General features: G+C 41.2%; 1 pseudogene; it reads right to left on the bottom strand.

Annotated features, from left to right (window-relative positions):
- The window catches only part of LOC113011948 (ral GTPase-activating protein subunit alpha-1-like), a 49,748-nt pseudogene that overhangs the window by 8,813 nt on the left and 22,714 nt on the right, over nucleotides 1-18,221 (bottom strand).

Below are 18,221 nucleotides of genomic sequence, written 5' to 3'. Positions count from 1 at the left end.
AATGGCAGTCGCAACTATGAAATCTGCTGTAATTGAATTTCAGATGGCTCCTCTTATTAAGTCATTAGCAGAAAAATATCCCTCTTTCAGTGAGAGAAGAGGAAAGAAAGAGGGAAAATTATAAGGGGAGGAAGAGGGGAGGAAGGCTGGTGAGGGAGAAAAAGAAAGCATAGCAGAGAAAGGCAGACAGGAGAAACATGGAGGAGAGAGGGGGCGGATAAAGAGGCTCTTTTGTGTCGAGTCAGAAACTCATTTTCTTGTGCGTGGCTGAAAGGAGTGGAGAGAGTGAAGTGTTCGTGCTTTCCTCCTGCTCTTTCTCCCCCTCTTCTGTCGCTCTCTCTCTCCCCATTTCAGACCTTTTCTCTCCCGCAGCGCCGCTCATTGTGGCGGTGTTCGACTCCTGTGATCACTTGAGACGGAGGGAGGCTGGAGGAGGAGAGGAGGCGAGGGGAGGAGAGAGGGAGCTTGTTAGCGCATTAGGAGTTGGGCCCACTGCTGGGATGTGTGTGTATGGCAATGTTTGTATGTAGGGGGTGTGTGCTGTGAGACTATATATAAAGTCTGTAGAGGTAGAAATGTGACTGTATGGTGTCTACAGAGAGCATCAAAACCCGGTTGTCAATCAATAATGTAATTAATAATTATTAATGCCATTATTCTTACACAGCACGTCTTTTATTCTGTCTTCCTTCTCTCTCCCCAACTGGCCCCGCCCCTCCCTGAGCCTGGTTCTGTCGGAGGTTTCTTCCTGTTAAAAGGGAGTTTTTCCTTCCCACTGTTGCCAAAGTACTTGCTCATAGTGGCTCATATGATTGCTGGGTTTTTCTCTTTATGTAGGGTCTACCTTACAGTATAAAGCGCCTTGAGGTGACTGCTGTTGTGGCACTGTATGAATAAAATTGAAATGAATTATTTAGTATTGTTTAGTTTAGTTGTTCGATCCCTGGCCACTCGAGTCGCATGCCAAAGCATCCTTGGGAAAGAATGACTTTTAGATTAAGTGCTTTGAGTGTAGAGTAGAAAAGCACTGTACAGGAACCAGTCCATTTATCTTGTTTGTGCATTGAAAAAACATGAAATTTTTAACCCAAGACATGAATTTTACTACATGAGCTTTTTTCCTATAACGACCTTTTTTTAACATCATGTGAAATAAAGTTTTGTTCTAAAGGCATACTGGGCAAGAGGTAATTGAAAAAAGTAATAAAAAAGTGAAAAATATGTTTGTCGATATACAATGATGAGGCACAAGCTCAGAATAACAGAAGGACGAGCTGCGTGGATCGTCATGGATCCTCAGCCAGGTAGTCTTGCTAGATGTTAAGTGGCGCAAGTACACCCATGGAAATAAATGAACTGGTTCCTGTGTGAAGTTTGCATGTTCCCCCTGTGCTCATGTAGGCTTTGTCCGAGTAGTCTGGATTTACCCTGCAGTCCAAACACGTGCGTTAGGCTGATTAGCGGTTCCAAATATGAGTGATGTAACAAAAGGTTTCTGAACATTGTGTTAAAATACAAAAACATCACAAAGCGACCAAAAAAAGAGAAGCAAATAAACCACAAAGAGCCTGAAGAGAAGCGGAATAACCACACACAAAAAAAAAAAAAAAAAAAATTAAGATCCTTAAAAAGAAAAAAGAAAAAAAGGAGAAAAAAAAACCAATTCTAAAATAATTTGTTTTGCTATGAATAAAATCTAAGGACTTTAACTTAGTCTTATTAAGATTTACTGTAAGATCGACAAATAAGCTGCAGCAACAAACGTGTTATTACATCCCTAAAGGACGTTATGCCATTGGTTCTCTTGTCAGCAGAAATGTGGCTTAACCCCACTTATTGAGCTGATATTGAGCTATATCTGCATCCACAGTAAGAAATGGGGGCCCTGCTGTGGCACACTTGGTTGAGCAGGTAACCCGTATGCCAAAAGATGCAGGGGCTTTGGGTGAACTCTGCTCTTTTCCAACTTCCCAGGCTAAGACTGGCACTGTTGTGTTTTCCAGCTACCTTTACTTTCTCACTAAAAAGAAGAAAGACCAACAAGCCTTTAAATACACTTTATGACCTCCCTGCCTTGCACTTTGCAACTGAGGATGGGAAAAAAATGCCTCCAATCAGTCTTATTGAATAGGATTAAAGAGGGGGAAAACATCTGAGCAATGTTGGTTTTAAAGTGTTAAAAGGAACAGGCAGTGTTTGCTGAAGGTCATCTCTTCCTGTAAATGAATAAAAATTGTTGTTTTAATAAGTAACAGAAATTAGAGTATTAAATCGACTAAAAATAAATTAAGAAAGAGCAGCACAGCCGGTGAAAAGCTAGAAACGTTCTTTAACCTTTTGATGCTGAATCTGAATAGCTAATTTCCTCTGGTCAGACAAGTGACTCTAATTTACACTCTAATTTAAAAAGGGTGAACATGAAGTACGGCTGCCCATCCTGTTTTTCCTGCTGTACTAACAACTTTTTATGATTTTCTATTTTGAGAAAATTGCATTAAAAAGCAGCACAACTTGTCCGTTTTCTTGTCTACGAGACACCTCTCATCAGAGGCGCGCACACACACACACACACACACACACACACACACACACACACACACACACACACACACACACACACACACACAGCTTATCTCACCCAGCATCTCCCAAACACACACACAACCCCCCCTATCTGTCCTCTGCACCCCGGGCATTGGAACAGACAACAGAGAGAAGGACATCAGAGGGATAATACAATTGGAAAAGCTTTACAGCGTGTAATGATAAACCTGTGCGTGTATGTGTGTGCGTCCATGCCCAAAGGAACAAGCTAATGGGTTTATATCTTTCTGTGATAGCAATGATATGGAGGGGCTTTGTGATTTCATTATGAGCGTGTGTGTGTGTCCACGTACGCCAAAGATGAAGACAGAGATAGGTTAGTCTAATGCACTACTTATTGCTCGACGTGCATGAAAAGACACACACACACACTCACATCAGACAATCGCATTTGCCCCTATTCATCTGCTCTTTAACCTGATGCAGAAACAGAGGCAGAGGAGAAAAAACAGACGTGATACATTAATTGGCCCCTTGTCACCCCACTATTTCACCCTTTGACTGACACACACACACACACACACACACACACACACACACACACACACACACACACACACACACACACACACACACACACCTACCTCCCTGTCACCACAGGGGAGCCTTAAAGCTGCCAGTGCAATTACAAGCTTTATTTAACCAGCACAGAGACACTAAAGTTCACACAGGCACAGCATGGGTGCTGGTGATTGTCACCAAGGCCGTAATAATAATTCCCTTATTAAGGAGATACATCCGCTTCTTATCTGCAGGCGGTTACACAATAAACCCCCCCCCCCTCCTCACACACATATATCTTTACAATCACCGATATGAATCCTCATAATATGGATATAAAAGCTGACAAAGAAAGTAATTCCTCACCTCCCGCATGCATCACACAGATGTTAAATTCAAAGTAAAGGACTAGTTTTTGTACATCTTTCTGCTTCTAGCGGCCGATATAATCTGTTCATAATAAGCCTTGAAAGGTGAAAAGTAAAAGCCTGGCACGTTATATATAAAACAGAATGAACATTTTAGCTGAAATGACAAAACACAGCTGACAGGAAGTGTCAAAAATAAAAACTGCAGATCCTTAAGTGGGCGCTTGAGGCCCACTACAAAAGCGAGTAAGTCCCCATAGGCTCCTCATTGTTTTTGTGTAACTTAACACTAATTAACAAGTATCTGTATCTGTGAAAGGAACCCGACTAGTCTATGCCTCGGTAAACAAACTTGCTAATATTCACGAAAAGGTATGACTTCACATTCTGGATGTGAAAAAACAAACAAAAAAAACTACATAGAAACAAAAACACATGTCATGAAAACTAACACAACAAATGCAAAAGAACAGCTCAACAGCTATGTCCATCTTTCATTTACAGTCTATGCAATAAGGGTGGATTGACTGCCAAATATTTGTCAACCAAAAGAATTACGCTATTTTGGACAAATAATAAAATGCTCCTGCTTATTAAATGTGAATATATGGAGCTTGTCCTTCATCTTATTTGAGGCTTTGGGTTACTGATTGGACAAAATGTGCAATGCCAGAGGTTGTTACTTCCTTAGAAACACAATATGATTAAATTCAAACCATTTTTAGATCATTTGAAATCTCAAAAGAAGATGCTTATGTTTCAGACTGATGTCTTTCTGCAATCAAGAATTAAAATGTCAAAAAAATCAACTTGACAGAACAAGGGGACTTAAAGTTACCAAATAATTTGAATAAAAAGTCTGAAAACTTTATTGGTAACACTTAAAACACCTGCTAGGATGTTGCAGGTGCCCTTGAGATACACAAATCCTGCCCCACTTAGCGCTTATTAGCTGGGTAAAAATATTTTTTTTCCTTCTAATCCAATTATCACCAGTAATTAATCTTTCGCCAACACCCCCGTCTGTGCTCACGAACACTTTTTTCTTTCTGCCTCTTTAAGGCTAAATTCAACACGCCTGTTAGAGCTGATGACACACAGTCTGCTGTTCTGCACTTTGTCTCGGTCATCCGTGAGGGAACCCACCCTGAATCTTAAACACCTTATCACATAAAGAAACTTACATTCACACACCCGGCCACAAAGCGCATTCACGCACTTACACACTCACATACACACAACTGCAGATTAGCTTGTTTACCAGTCAGAGGGGGGCCTGCTCCAGCAAGGTGTGATCAAGCCACTGATGGCTGCAGCTCATGTGTCTGCACAGCTCTCGGTGACAAGCATGTATGCTTGCACACAAACACAGACACTCGCCCGCTCAGTCAGTCACGACATGAATCATGAATGTTGGAAATTAGGCCCAAAAACCCATCACGAGGCAGGAGTAACATTAAAGTAATGCACATCAGCTTTGATAATTGACACCTATGTATTGACTGCTAGTCACGCTGCTCTGCTGTGACCATCATCAAAATCTACACCGCGATGACCTCAAGATGACTTCACAAGGAGCAGTACCCTCCATGGAGAAGAAGACTAGAGATGAAGAAGGTGCCTAAGAAGCACAGCAAGCTGCCTAAACCTGAGGCCGTAAAAACCGCCAAACACTCACAGCAGCTTAAAGAGGTATACTAGAAAGTTGGAAGGCAGGACAATAAACCAGCTGTACTCTACTAAGCCATCTATGGTGTACTCCCAGTAGCAGGGGAACACTATGAGAACAACCCCACCAAAGCTGGAGACAGAGCAATACTGGAATAGCATATAGGAGAAGGACGCAACCCATAACGGCAATGCTTAGTGGTTAGTGGATCTACAAGCAGACCACAGAAAGGAACTCAGCAGATACACAGGACGTTGTAGTTTTATGTGATCTGTCTTACTTACAACTGATTGTGAAATTTACTCCCTCCTAGAAATTCTACAAACTGACTTGTTGTAACACTGGCATCTTAATTCAGTACCACAAAATTCAGTGAGCTCTTTTAGAACAAATCATATCTCCACCAATGTTTGTAAAGGCAGCTTGCATTTTTAGGTTCTTAATTTCATGCACCTGTGGGACTGAAAAAAAATCCAACTTCAAAGCATAAGCGGTTCATCCCAAAACAATTATTCATTTGGTGTAGCTTAAAGTGTGAGCAGCCTTAAAGGAGGAGGAACTAAAACAGCTCCTAATCAAGCAAACCTAGTTTAGTCAAGGTCTAGAATAGAAATATAAAATGTGTTGAAATATGCTCTTAAGTTTAAAGGCTTTACTGTAAATTTAAACGTCATCTAAATAAGTCAAATTTGCTAAAAGCCACCTAAACTGCTGATGTAAAGATCATTTTATCCCTCCACCCATAGGGAGAAATACCACATAGATTTCTGTATTTAGGAGTCTCTAAATGTTTTTTCTCTCATGCATAATATCATAGTCTATGAGGTACAACCAAAACCAGCAAAAGTATGTGCCTGAGATGCAAAAGATTTCTGGTTCGAGACTAGAAGGAAACACACATCCATCCTCAGGGGGCCAGAACAGCCCGAGTCCAGATAAACGGGAGGGTTGCATCAGGAAGGATGCAAAAAATCAAATATGTGTATCCATCCACAGTGGCGACCTCTTGGGAAATAAGGAAGCAGTCAAAAGTACAAAATTAAGCTTTCAAAATAATCAGTGAAATTCAACTGAAAAACACCTGGGAATAACTTCTCTTTAACTCAAACACGGCCACATGTTAACTGTAACATCTGTCCACTTTCAAGTGTTTGGAAATCATAGCGCTAATATGTGACTGTGAAGCAGGCAGTCATCCTAGAAGCAACACACACATACACACAGACTTCCCCAAGGAGATGGGAAAGAGATTAGCCGTGACCCCTCCTCCTCACCCCTTTTCATTTCCTCTAACTACCCGACGGGAAACAATTAACCACCATCACCTCCCCCTCTGCAAGCATACACACAGACTTATATTCATTTCCTTACCCCTAACCCGCACTAATACACAGACCCTTAGCCTAATCCTGATTGTGTATGTGCCACTCAATGTGTGGCACTGATTTCTGTCAATCTGCCAGCAGAAGCTCCTCATGCACCGCAGAGTTGTATGCTCATTTACATCCAGATTTTAAATCATGGAGCAGCTTTACTCATGGAAGACTTTTTCACCAAGTGTTTTAAATGTACGTTTGTGATAGATTTATCAGTGAGAGCATGACGCAGGCATTGGTGCAGCTTTCTTTTAGATCAAAAGAAATGCTTCTCCAGTGTCTGACGGGTGCAGCGGAGCCTGCGGGAGGTTAAGGATAACATGACCCCATTTCAGCATCAGCAATAAGAAAATGTCTTCAATTTGTAAGGCTCTGCCCTCACCTTTCTACCGTGGTGAGAAACACACACATCCTTGTCACACACAGCAGATTGTAGCCTTACTGGGACAATAGGCTCTATTGTGGGAGTTGGCAAAGAGAAGCCAGGCAGGCCGCTAGGCGTTTGGCTGCCCTTGGTGTGTGTGTGTCTGTGTGTGTGTGTGTGGATATGGGGGATAATAGCGCTACATGCCCAGAGCTGCCACCATTTCAGTGGGAACAGAGTGTGAAAGCGAGAGAAAGGCAATGACGCTCACACACACACACACACACACACACACACACACTAAAAACAGAGCATCGCTATCATACTGAGCCATATGCTGACCCCAGCCTCAGTGCAGCTATCTCTGCCAATCAACTACTAGAGGGGACGTCCCACACAACCAACACACACACACACACACACACACACACACACACACACACACACACACACCCTTTAATCCTGAAAGTAACGTTTATACACATGCACTTCATGTTTACATTTTGTGTAAGTGTAAATGGTTAGGTGATATATTTGAAAATTCATGCACACACAAACATTTGCTGGCAGCCTGTGTGTGTGTGTCCGTGTGTGTATAGCAGCTTAGTGTCTCTCCAACATTGTTCCCCAAAAACCACAATCACACAGGAGCAGATGGAGGATGGCCACAGCCTACTCTTACACACACACACACACACACACACACACACACACACACACACACACACACACACACACACACACACACACACACACACACACACCGTTATCAGATGGTAGAGCAGCTGTAGTAGTTGCAGCTAGGTGACCAGTGGGCCAGCATGATGACTCTGCTTAGACGGACTCACGGTCACAAAACTCAACTTTAGCTTGGAAAACAGATTTTACTCAATAAGGTAAAGATTCAAGTCACCTCTTATAAAAAGCATCAGATTTAGAGATCAAGTTTCCACTTTCACACTCAGCTGATTTTGTGTTTGGTACAACAAACAAAATTTTACCTTCCTACTATGGTTTGTTTTGAAATTTTGTGCTTTTAAAAAATAATTCATGTCAGTTTTTAACATTTTGAGGACTCGTAACTATAAACACAGGAGACTGCTACATGAAAGCTTCAGGGCTGAAACACTTTTTAAGATCTTTTAATAATGAGAATCAAATTAATTTTACACCCACTCAAAGTGCCACGATCTAAAGGTTTACTTCAACTTTTTGTCATGAAATCAACATTACTTTAGTCAAGGACAAGCAGGCACATAAAAAAAGCAGGTTTTATGCTGCAGGCTGACATATGACTTTCCCACCTCTAATGGTGCATGCTTTCTTCATTCACAAGGGTAATATCAAAAGCAAAGCATTCTTGCAAACATGCACTGTAACCCATGTTTTCAAGTCTTAAAAGTAATGGTAAAAAACATTAAAGTTAATTACGAACAGCTTCGCAACTTTCCCCAGTAATAAATCCAAGGGAATTGTGATAGAGATGATCTACAGTAGGGCTACGCAAATCACATCTGGATCCCGACACGCTGGTGTCGCTTAAAGAGCGATGATACCCAGCAGTCTGCTCCACACTTTTATCTGGTCTAATCTATAAGTTCAGGAGGACTGATTCCAATCTGATGGGCTATTCTTTACGTGACTAAAGACTGGCTGCGTGTGTGCTAACACGAGTCATCAGCGGGAAGAGAAGGGAAGTTTCTAATACCAGCTTTGTGTTATTGTTCATCGTGACACGTGCGAGTGTAGTAAGGCCTATATGAAGAGTGTGTGCATGCATGTGTTGGGGAGTTTTGGACTGCTTCTGCTGCTGCAGTGAGCTGATATGTGAGATAGAGCTGTGCTTACACACAGCTGCCCCAGCAGCCTGGCACCCTGTGTGTGAGTGTGCTGTGTGGTTTTGGATGGCTCTGGTCACGGTGAATGAAAGATCAGAGAGAGAGAAAAGGCAGATGGACTGCCCTGAGGGCCAAGAGACAGAGAGAGGGGGAGAGAGGGAAGAAGGCAGACAGAGAGAGAGCGGGAGAGAGAGAGAACGGGGAAGAAAGACGAGAAAAATGCCAGTTAACACTGACATACTTTGTCTTGCCAACCTTCTCTCATTTTGCTTCTGTGTCAGCCCCTCAGCGAGGTCCTATCAGTCAATGTTACAATGCAGCACTCAGCTGAAGCTTTATGCAGAACTGAAGGAGATTCATACACAAGGACATCTAAGCCTCATGTATTCCGTGTTGCCGAATTCACAGGTATGTCAGGAAGATATGAATCATTCATCTCTCTTCAAATCTCAACTACTCTACAGTCAGAAAACCAGTGTACACATGCGAGCGTTGGCCCCAAGCTCACACCAATGGGAGGCTTGGGTTAGGAAGGTCTTCTGACGTAAAATCTTTGCTAAAACAAAAACATGCAGATCAAGAATGAGATTACCATACGATGACCGCTAGCAGTACTTACTAGTGCTAACTGACATTAGCCTTTCTGCTAAGCTGGACAAACTGTTTGATGCCCAACCACATTCAGTACAAAAGGTCAGAAAAGGGAAGCCAATGAAACTGGTCTTAAACCTTTAATAAACCTGTAATCCTTTCAACAGCCACCAGGGGGAGATACCTGTGGTTGCAAAGAAACTCCTGCTCCTGTAGAAGAATATGAGGACAAAAAGGCCTCGGGCCCTGATCTCTAAACACTTTCCTGATGAGTTTTTGAGCTCAGACACTCATTTCTGGTCATAATGAACAGAATATTAAGTCCATTTCATAGGTTCTGGTCCCTCATATATGGGGCAAAAATTTGCCAACAAATGCATAATCTTCGATGTAACATATCACAAGCATTTTAGTTTCTTTTAATTTTTTTGACATTAGGAGTCTCAAATGATTTCTATAACACTGAATGACAGGAATACAAAGCATGGGCTACTAATATTATTTTTTAAATGTAGTTCAAGTTGATCAGTGGTCATGAGAATTTGCATAATCATGATGAAGGAGTGGGCTGGTTTCAGTCATTAGGCAAATGTACTGTTTATAAGATTGGGGAAACCTGCAGTCAGCTGAGACTGTAGAAGTCACTTGGATGAGTGACGAAACATTTCTCCCACTGAAAACGCTACGTCCAGATGAACAGAATCAACGTTTGGAGATGTAGTTCAAGTTCCACAAACCACATGTTAGAATAAATGTTCCAAACAGTTTAATTCACTCTGAGCAGGAAGCCACTTGCAAATATTCAACAACAGCTGAAAATCAGGGGGGAAAAAGGAACCATGGTTGAAACACAGAAAAAGGCATGATCCGTATATTTGTGTGAAGCTTCCTTTTCTGTAATAGCTGAACAAAACAAAGCAATGAAACCAACCGCAGCTGGAAAAAGGTTTGATCACTGCAGCCGCCACAGAGAGATGAAGATGCTCATCGTAGCACAAGCTGTTGTGTCGTTTTAAACACAACTTATCACAAAGACCTGGGTCAGTGCAACAACAAAACAACTACTGCACCCATGAAAAAGTGTTTTGCTCTGATTTACATTTGATCTCAAGTGGCAAAATGTAACATTTAAATGTTTTAAGGTTAGAAATGTGCTGTATCACGCCCCCTTATAGAGGCTTTTTTTAAGACCCAAGATGTCGTTGCTTGGCCAGGTATGTTGTAATTGTTGTAAAGCCCCCCTTAAGAACAAATAAACAAGACATTAAACGAACAATACAATTTTTTTCAAAATTTTTTTTTCAAATTTTTTTTTTTTTTTTTTGTGTCCCGTTTGGATCTATAGCCATCAGAATTGTTGTCTTGAGGCCAAGAAAGATGCCAAGAGGATTTATTTTAAGTGGATCATCATATTGGTCCATTTGATTGACCTTTATTATAATTATGAATTTATTTTATTTTCAGTTGCAAACGGGACAGACATGACTGTGGGATAGGACAGGGGGAAAGAATGAAAGAAAGAGGGGGAGAGAAAGAAAGAAAACCAAAGGGGAGAAAAAAAAAAGAACAATACAAAATTTGTAATTTATTTTATCAACTTTCCTTCTGACGATGCTGTCTGTGTTGAGCGCTCAGTGAATCTGCATTTGACTACTCCGCCTAGGCTCGAGAGTGCAGCCTAGGCGGAGTAGTCGAACGCAGATTCACTGAGCACTCAACACAGACAGCATGGTCAGAAGGAAGAGCGCGGGGCAAGCTAGCGAGACAGAAGTGGACCTCCCCACCCTCATTCAGATCTGGCGTTTGGAATTATTTTGGTTTTCATGTGACGTATGACCCTGAAGGTAAGCGAGTCATGGACTAAAGTAAAACAGTATGTTGGATGTGCCATGCAATGCTCAATTACATGGGTGGGAGCTAGTGTGTTAGCGCAGTTAGCTCGTTAACGTGTTGGCCGTCTAGCCCCTCTGTATAGGGTAGCTCGTTAACGGAGATTTGCCGTGTTGTGGCGTTAAGGTTATTTCAACGAGATTAACCTGAAAGCACTAGTGGGAACACAACGAATATGACTGCACATTTACACCGACATCATCCTAGTGCAAAGACAAAAACAAGCATGCATGCTACAAACTTTAGCCGAGTCATTTAGACAGCTGTTAGCACAGGATTCTCCTTATGGAGACCTGATATGTTTAATATGCTGCTGAGAATATAGCCCAGAAGAAACGGATAGTATAGCTTTTATTTTGGAAAGAGACATTTCTCTGTAATAAACTCTCTTTTCCAAAGATGAGTGATTCCTCAATCAGATACAGGGCTTGCAATATCGCTAGCCCGACGTCCCGGGGCTAGCGATTTTTTCAGTCGGGCTTCCAAAATCTCTCTCTGCCCTGCCTGTCGGGCTATTGTAGGAAGGAAAAATATATGTCAATGCTTTTGCATTCTTTCAGAAATGTAGCTGGGTAATTATGTCATTGGGTGAGCCACTGTCAATATGTGACATATTGAAATCGTGTTTGAATTTGCGCTTGTTTTTTTGCTTTCACTTTGCAATCGCGCGAACTGTGTATAGAGAGCGACAGCACTGATCTGTGAGTGATGATAATTTGTGCACCAATTCCTCTGACATCGTCTTATTAATTGTTAGCTTACTATGCAAACATGACAAGTGAAATCTCCCGCAGCTTAAACATGTGAGAGGTTGATCACGCAGAGAATCGCTGAGCTTATGTGAGTGCGGCAGGATATATATTTCACTACGATGACCTGGATGATTGAGAACCTTCACAGACAGATATATATTTTAGTTCTGCTGAGCCAAATAAGACAGGTCAGGGTGAAGAAGTGACAGCCAAAGAAAAGCTTACCACAAAACGGAGAAGTTATGACAAATCAGACTATAAGGCAAAACGAAAGTGCAGCTTTATGGTTTCATGGACAAAAGAATTTCTGTGGCTGCAATATGACGAGCTAAAAAACAAAACGCACAAGGGTTAGGGTTAAATTTAAAAACTGTACTTTTGTGTTAAAATATATATTTATAATTTTAATAAATGACAAATTAAAAAGGCATGAACATTTTTTTTGTATCGAAAAAAATATCGAACCGTGACACCAAAGTATCGAACCGAACCGAACCGTGAATTTTGTGTATCGTTGCACCCCTAATATATATATATATATATATATATATATATATATATATATATATATATATATATATATATATATATATATATATATATATATATATATATATATATATATATATCTCGAGACTCCTGCTTTATTTAAGAAATTATTATTATTTTTAAGTCTATGCCCTTATTTCTGCATTAGCTTCTGAACATAATGCATTCTTTTCTATATCTATCACTGCATTTCATAACGACAGGGCCTTCAATTGCCCTAATGATGAGAACTGAGGCACGTAGTAATTAAGCTAAGTAACTAAGTAAGTAAGGGGCAGGGATAGCTCAGTAGGTAAAGTGGTCGCCCCATGATCGGAAGGTCGGCGGTTTGAATCCACTTAACGGCTACCCTGAGGTACCCCTGAGTAAGGTACCGTCCCTACACACTGCTCCCCGGGCGCCTGCTTAGTGGGCTGCCCACTGCTTCACAGAGTGAATGGGTCAAATGCAGAGAAAAACAAGTAATTTCCCCATGGGGATCAATAAAGTATCCATTATTATTATTATTATTATTAACAATTTATTTACACATTTTTTACTTTATTTATTTTTTATTATTGCAGTCCTTCATACTTGAGGGGACCTAGCTGGAAGAAAAATGCCAACAGGGAAATATTATTGAGAAAAGTTTGTCTTAAAGGGTTGCTATTACATCATGAAGCTTCTTTCCCTCACTTTAGGACAATGAGAATGAACAGACAAGAAAAAGATCTGGGGGAGAAAAACTGAATGAAGAACGAAAAGTAATAAATGTGAAAAAGATGAAAAACAGACAGTACGACAGAGATAGAAAAAAAGGATTTGCGAAGATAAAGGAATTAGAGTGACAAGAGAGACAATGCAGGGAAAGAATTAGGGAGGAAGATAGAGGAAAAGATGATGAGGGCCACAGATACGAGATAGAAGCAGGAGGAGGTGGAAAAGGCCACAAGAAGACGTACAGGGATGTGAGTGTAAAGATAGATGGTCCCAGAGTTTGAGGGAGGGAGGGAGGGAGGAAAGGAGTGACAGAAGTGGGGGACACAAAGGGAGGGAGAGGTGGAGAGACAGATAAGAGGAGCAGAGTGGTGTGTGTAGCACAGAGATGGGGAGTCAATAATGACTGATTACTGTAATTCAGGCTGTCAGAGACATCGGCCTGCTGCTACCACCAATCGATACGCGCCAGGACACTTTCAGACACACACAAACACCCCAAAACAAGCATGCGTGACACAAGTGTGTCACCAAGTGCACATGCTCACAAACAAACGTGCGCAGTGGGTAAACGGACGTGCACACACAGTCTCGCACGGAAACGCAGGACATGTGGACGCTAGCAGAGGTGTCTACATGTCTGCACACTCGCTCAAGATTGCTGGAGTAACACAAAAAACACAAACAGACATGAAGGTGGGGAAGAAGCAGTGGGCGCACAAAAACGCACATACACCTACACAAAGCTGTCGGGAGGGGGGGTGTTTGCTCACGAGCTACAGCCCCACACTGAGCCTAACAGCCTGTGTATCACTAGCAGAGCGAAATGGCTTCCTCGCCCTGTCCTTTCCCTCGTCTATCCACATGGTCCACCATCTTTCATCACCTGCACAATGTACAGGGCAGGTGACAAAGTAAAGGTGGGGGGGAAGTGATGCCACATGCCACCAGAACAGCTCCAAGCAGTTTTGACCCTGAATCACAGAGGCTCTGGAACTGTACTGCATGGATGAACACCAATCTTTCAAAGGATTTTCTCCCTCAGAATAATGTCTAACACCTCAGTGCCAAATCCCCCACATGTGTGCACCTTCCAGGTGAACTGGATGACTTGGACAAAGTCTGATAACTGAAGCTGCCTGATACCAAAAGGCTCTACTCTTGGGAAACATAGGAAACACAAGTTAGGCTGCAGTCTGAGAGCAAAGTGGCTCTACACCGATACTAAGGTATCTTTGGGGTCTTTGAGATATAATGGGGACATTCGGGCTTTGCATGTGAAGAGAAGGATTTCAAATTTAATACTGAATTAAACACTTCATGTTAGTCATCTCACTGCAGCATTCTGGTAGAAATAAAAAAAAAATAATAATAATAAGGAATTACAATCGTTCAGCCTAGAAGTTAAAAGCACCTGTTTTTCAGGATGAAGGTGATCACTCAGAAAAACTTTGTATTGACGATTCTCTTTCAAAGGGACAAGTGGAACCAAAGCATGTCTGCACAAAGTCTCTCACGACAAAACGGAGCCACCGGATCCTCTCACTGTAGGGAATAGATAAGATAAGATAACCTTTATTAGTCCCACACGTGGGAAATTTGTTTTGTCACAGCAGGAAGTGATTATGTTTTTCCTTTAATTGGTCATCAGGCAGTTTTGAACACAAAGAAAAGAGAGAACACAAAGATATGCACACAGACATGGGGGACAATTACTGTTTTGGTTTTTGTGTTTGTTTGTTTTTTAGTTTCACAGTCTTTCTTTAAAAAAATATTGGTTGAAAAATGTTAATTAATCTGCATGTTTTTATATTGATTCACTTGGATTTCTGTACCTCTTGTGTCCATGTAAGTGTAATCAAGAGTGTGTATGAATGTGGATACTTATCTGGCTGTGTGTCTCTGAGACCAGAGAGCAAAGCCTCTCATTTAGGAACAGCATTAGAGAGGAGAGTCATCGATAATTATCGACCACGGCTTCTTCCAAACCATCGCTTCGGATCAGGCAGACAGACTGCATGCACACCTGTCTGTCTGCCTTTCTCTCCTTGCACACACGGATTCACAGACACACACATATACACACCCTCCGAATGTGCATCCCAATCTTCTCTGCCTGGCCACGCACGGGTAAACACGCACACTTGATATATAGCACTTCAGAGGCAACTAAATGCAGCTCTATCAAACGAGCTCTCATATTCTGAAAGCTGCACAGCACTGGACATTGATCTGCTATTCTTAATCCTCCAACCCAACATTCTCTCTCACACTCACACGTGCAACGATTTCAAAAGCTCACACAGCAAAACGACATTCTCACAACTTCAATGTAAGTTTTTAAAACATCTCATCATTTGAGAGCATGTGGAATTGTGGATGACAGGGCAAGTCATAAAAAATTAAATAAATAAATAAATAAATATCAAGGTGATGCAAAACTGCTAAAAATAGTTTTAGACTGCATTTAGTGGACTTAAGAGTTTAATGTAACACTAAAAAAAGCTACAACCACAGTACAAAAGAAAAAGAGATTGAAGGCCTTTTCTGCACGAGGCTGCAAAGGACGATATGCTGTCAGCTGTCAGCAAGCCTACCTGTTTCAGTGAAGGTTAGACACAGTGATATTTAAAGTGTTTTGCAAACTCTTTCAGGCCAATAATAATAAAATACTCCCCTGAATTCTTCTGAGCAATCATTTGGAAAAAAAGAAAGAAAGAAATTAGATATGTATTTGGTGTGACTCTCGTTCACCTTGATACTTAAAACTTTGCAAAGTGCAGGAATAGCTGAAGTCTTCAGACCTAAACAGAGAGCTGGTAATAGCATAAATCCACGTGCTGCAGACCTTTGAGTTTTGAATGAAGTTTTTTTTCCTGAAGTTTGTGGCAAAAGAGTCTTGTGAGGTTAAATATCTCTTAAAACGCAAACATAATACATAACAATATAAATAATATGCTAATATAACACAAGAAAAGAGAAAAACCAGAGAGAAAACTCATTTTCAGCATCCTACCTTTGCCTTTTTATCCTAAATTTTCATATGAGGGTTTTAAAGGATACAAGTTCTGGTAGAGAGGGATGAGGGATTTAAGGGCCCGGCTCGCGTTGATAGCTGTCGCTCTCACCATGGTGGGCAAAATCTTCATGTCCACAATGGCTCCATCAAACAGCGGACCAAAGAAAGGAACCTACAGAGAACAAAACTGGCATTAAATCCACGTTTATTCCTTTATATAGTTCAAATTAGATTTTTTTTTTTTAAAGAAAACCCTGAAAAGTCTAGATTTTTATGAAACAGTGGGAGTTACTCAGTTCTACTGAACCGACCCTGACAAGTAATGATTGACGCCACAGATTTTTGTAATGATACAATATTTGATTCAGGCTTTGACTTTCCCATATAATTCAATGCTTTGCTTGTGGAATCCACCAAAGAAACTAATGCCGGACTTTTATTGAGTTTATTTGTGGACCAGGTCTCCAAGCCATGCGCTCTGTGGCCGAATACATGTGCTTTCAGGACAACAACAAAGGGAATATCTTATCTAACTTGTTTTTGGATTCATGATAATTCAATATTTTTCCCTGCAGAATGAATGAAAGAGAATACGATTATGTTATTAGTGCTGTGGTATCTATGTCACAGAGAAAAAAAAAGCAGCATTTTATTGTGTTAGGGCTTGTTTGAAATAGAGTTATGCCATCAGTGCTGTGGTATTAATGTCTGTGTGCTTTAGACTGATACATTAACCAGATCAGAAAGACTTGGGGCAAGACTCTCTCTAGGATTGTTAGTCAATCTGGATGCATATCTGTGGGGTCTGGTAGGAAACATAAAATCATGGACCAAATATTGTTCTCATTTTTTTTCTCCAACCAAATTTTCCCCAAATCCACACAAGTCTAAGTATAAAAAAAAATACAAAAATGGCTAACTAAGTAAGACTTTTAATAAGTGAACATTTCACTTATTTAACATTTCATTGTTGCTTTGCCACAAATACAGCTAAAAAAGGCTGCATTTAGAAAAGTGTTTCGATTTTTCCTTTAATTTGGCACTGCTGCCACTGATAATGGGAAAGATTACATTGATTGGCCAACAATTCCCACAAAAGGTGACACAGATAGCCATCAGTGATAAGCTCAGGGGGCAGTTAAATTACCATGCCAGGTTTTAATAATGAGCTTTAAAGGTCTGTGTGTAAGGAACAACTGCCTAGTCCTGCGTGTTTACCTCTGGTTTTTTGAGTATGTGGATGGAATACATGTGGTTCTTCATGGGGTAGATGATGATTAGCACATCTCCGAACTCAGTGGGGATGATCCCGCGGCGGTAGTCCCTGGAATGTTCTGACCAGACGATGTGGACTTCGTCGTTGCCAAGATGTCTGAGCTGGAGAGGCAAAAAAGAAAGAAAAGAAATTAATAGAATCAAAATGGAAGAAAAATATACATTATTACTCAAACACCAACATTGACCGAGAGGGATCTGCAAACGGAGCTGGATAGGCTGTATCCATCATAACCCCAAGGCTTTGAAGTCTGTGTGTATATGTGGTTTAGGTGGCCCTGGCCGTGATGGAGTGCGTGTGTGAAGATGGAGAGTGGACAACAAGACAAAGTGAAGCCCCGGAAAGATGGAGTAGGGGCTCGAAGACAGATGGGATTGTGTGTGATCCTCTGACTGTGTGTGAGATTCACACCCACGCCGACTACAGTCGGGGCTGGTGACAGCTCAGTCATTAACCTTGATGTCTGCCAAAACACACACCCCCACCTGCCACCTCTGGGAGGTGGCAGGTGGGGGTTGTCCTCCAGAAGGTGTGTACAGAGGTCTCTGTACACACCTTCTGATAGCTGCCAGTCTTGTCCTCGGCCATGAGACAAACACGCTGAAGACAGATCCTTTTAAATGTTTAACTGCAGTTACTTTTATGACTAATTAAATAGTGCACCGGGATGCAAAGTTTAATGATGTAATTTGGTTTGTAGACATCACATACTGTATTTTACACATGGT

Source organism: Astatotilapia calliptera, chromosome 19 (assembly GCF_900246225.1).
Source record: "Astatotilapia calliptera chromosome 19, fAstCal1.2, whole genome shotgun sequence".
NCBI classification, from domain to species: Eukaryota; Metazoa; Chordata; class Actinopteri; order Cichliformes; family Cichlidae; genus Astatotilapia; species Astatotilapia calliptera.
Note: the sequence above shows the minus strand (reverse complement) of the source record. Positions and strands in the feature narration are given on the sequence as shown.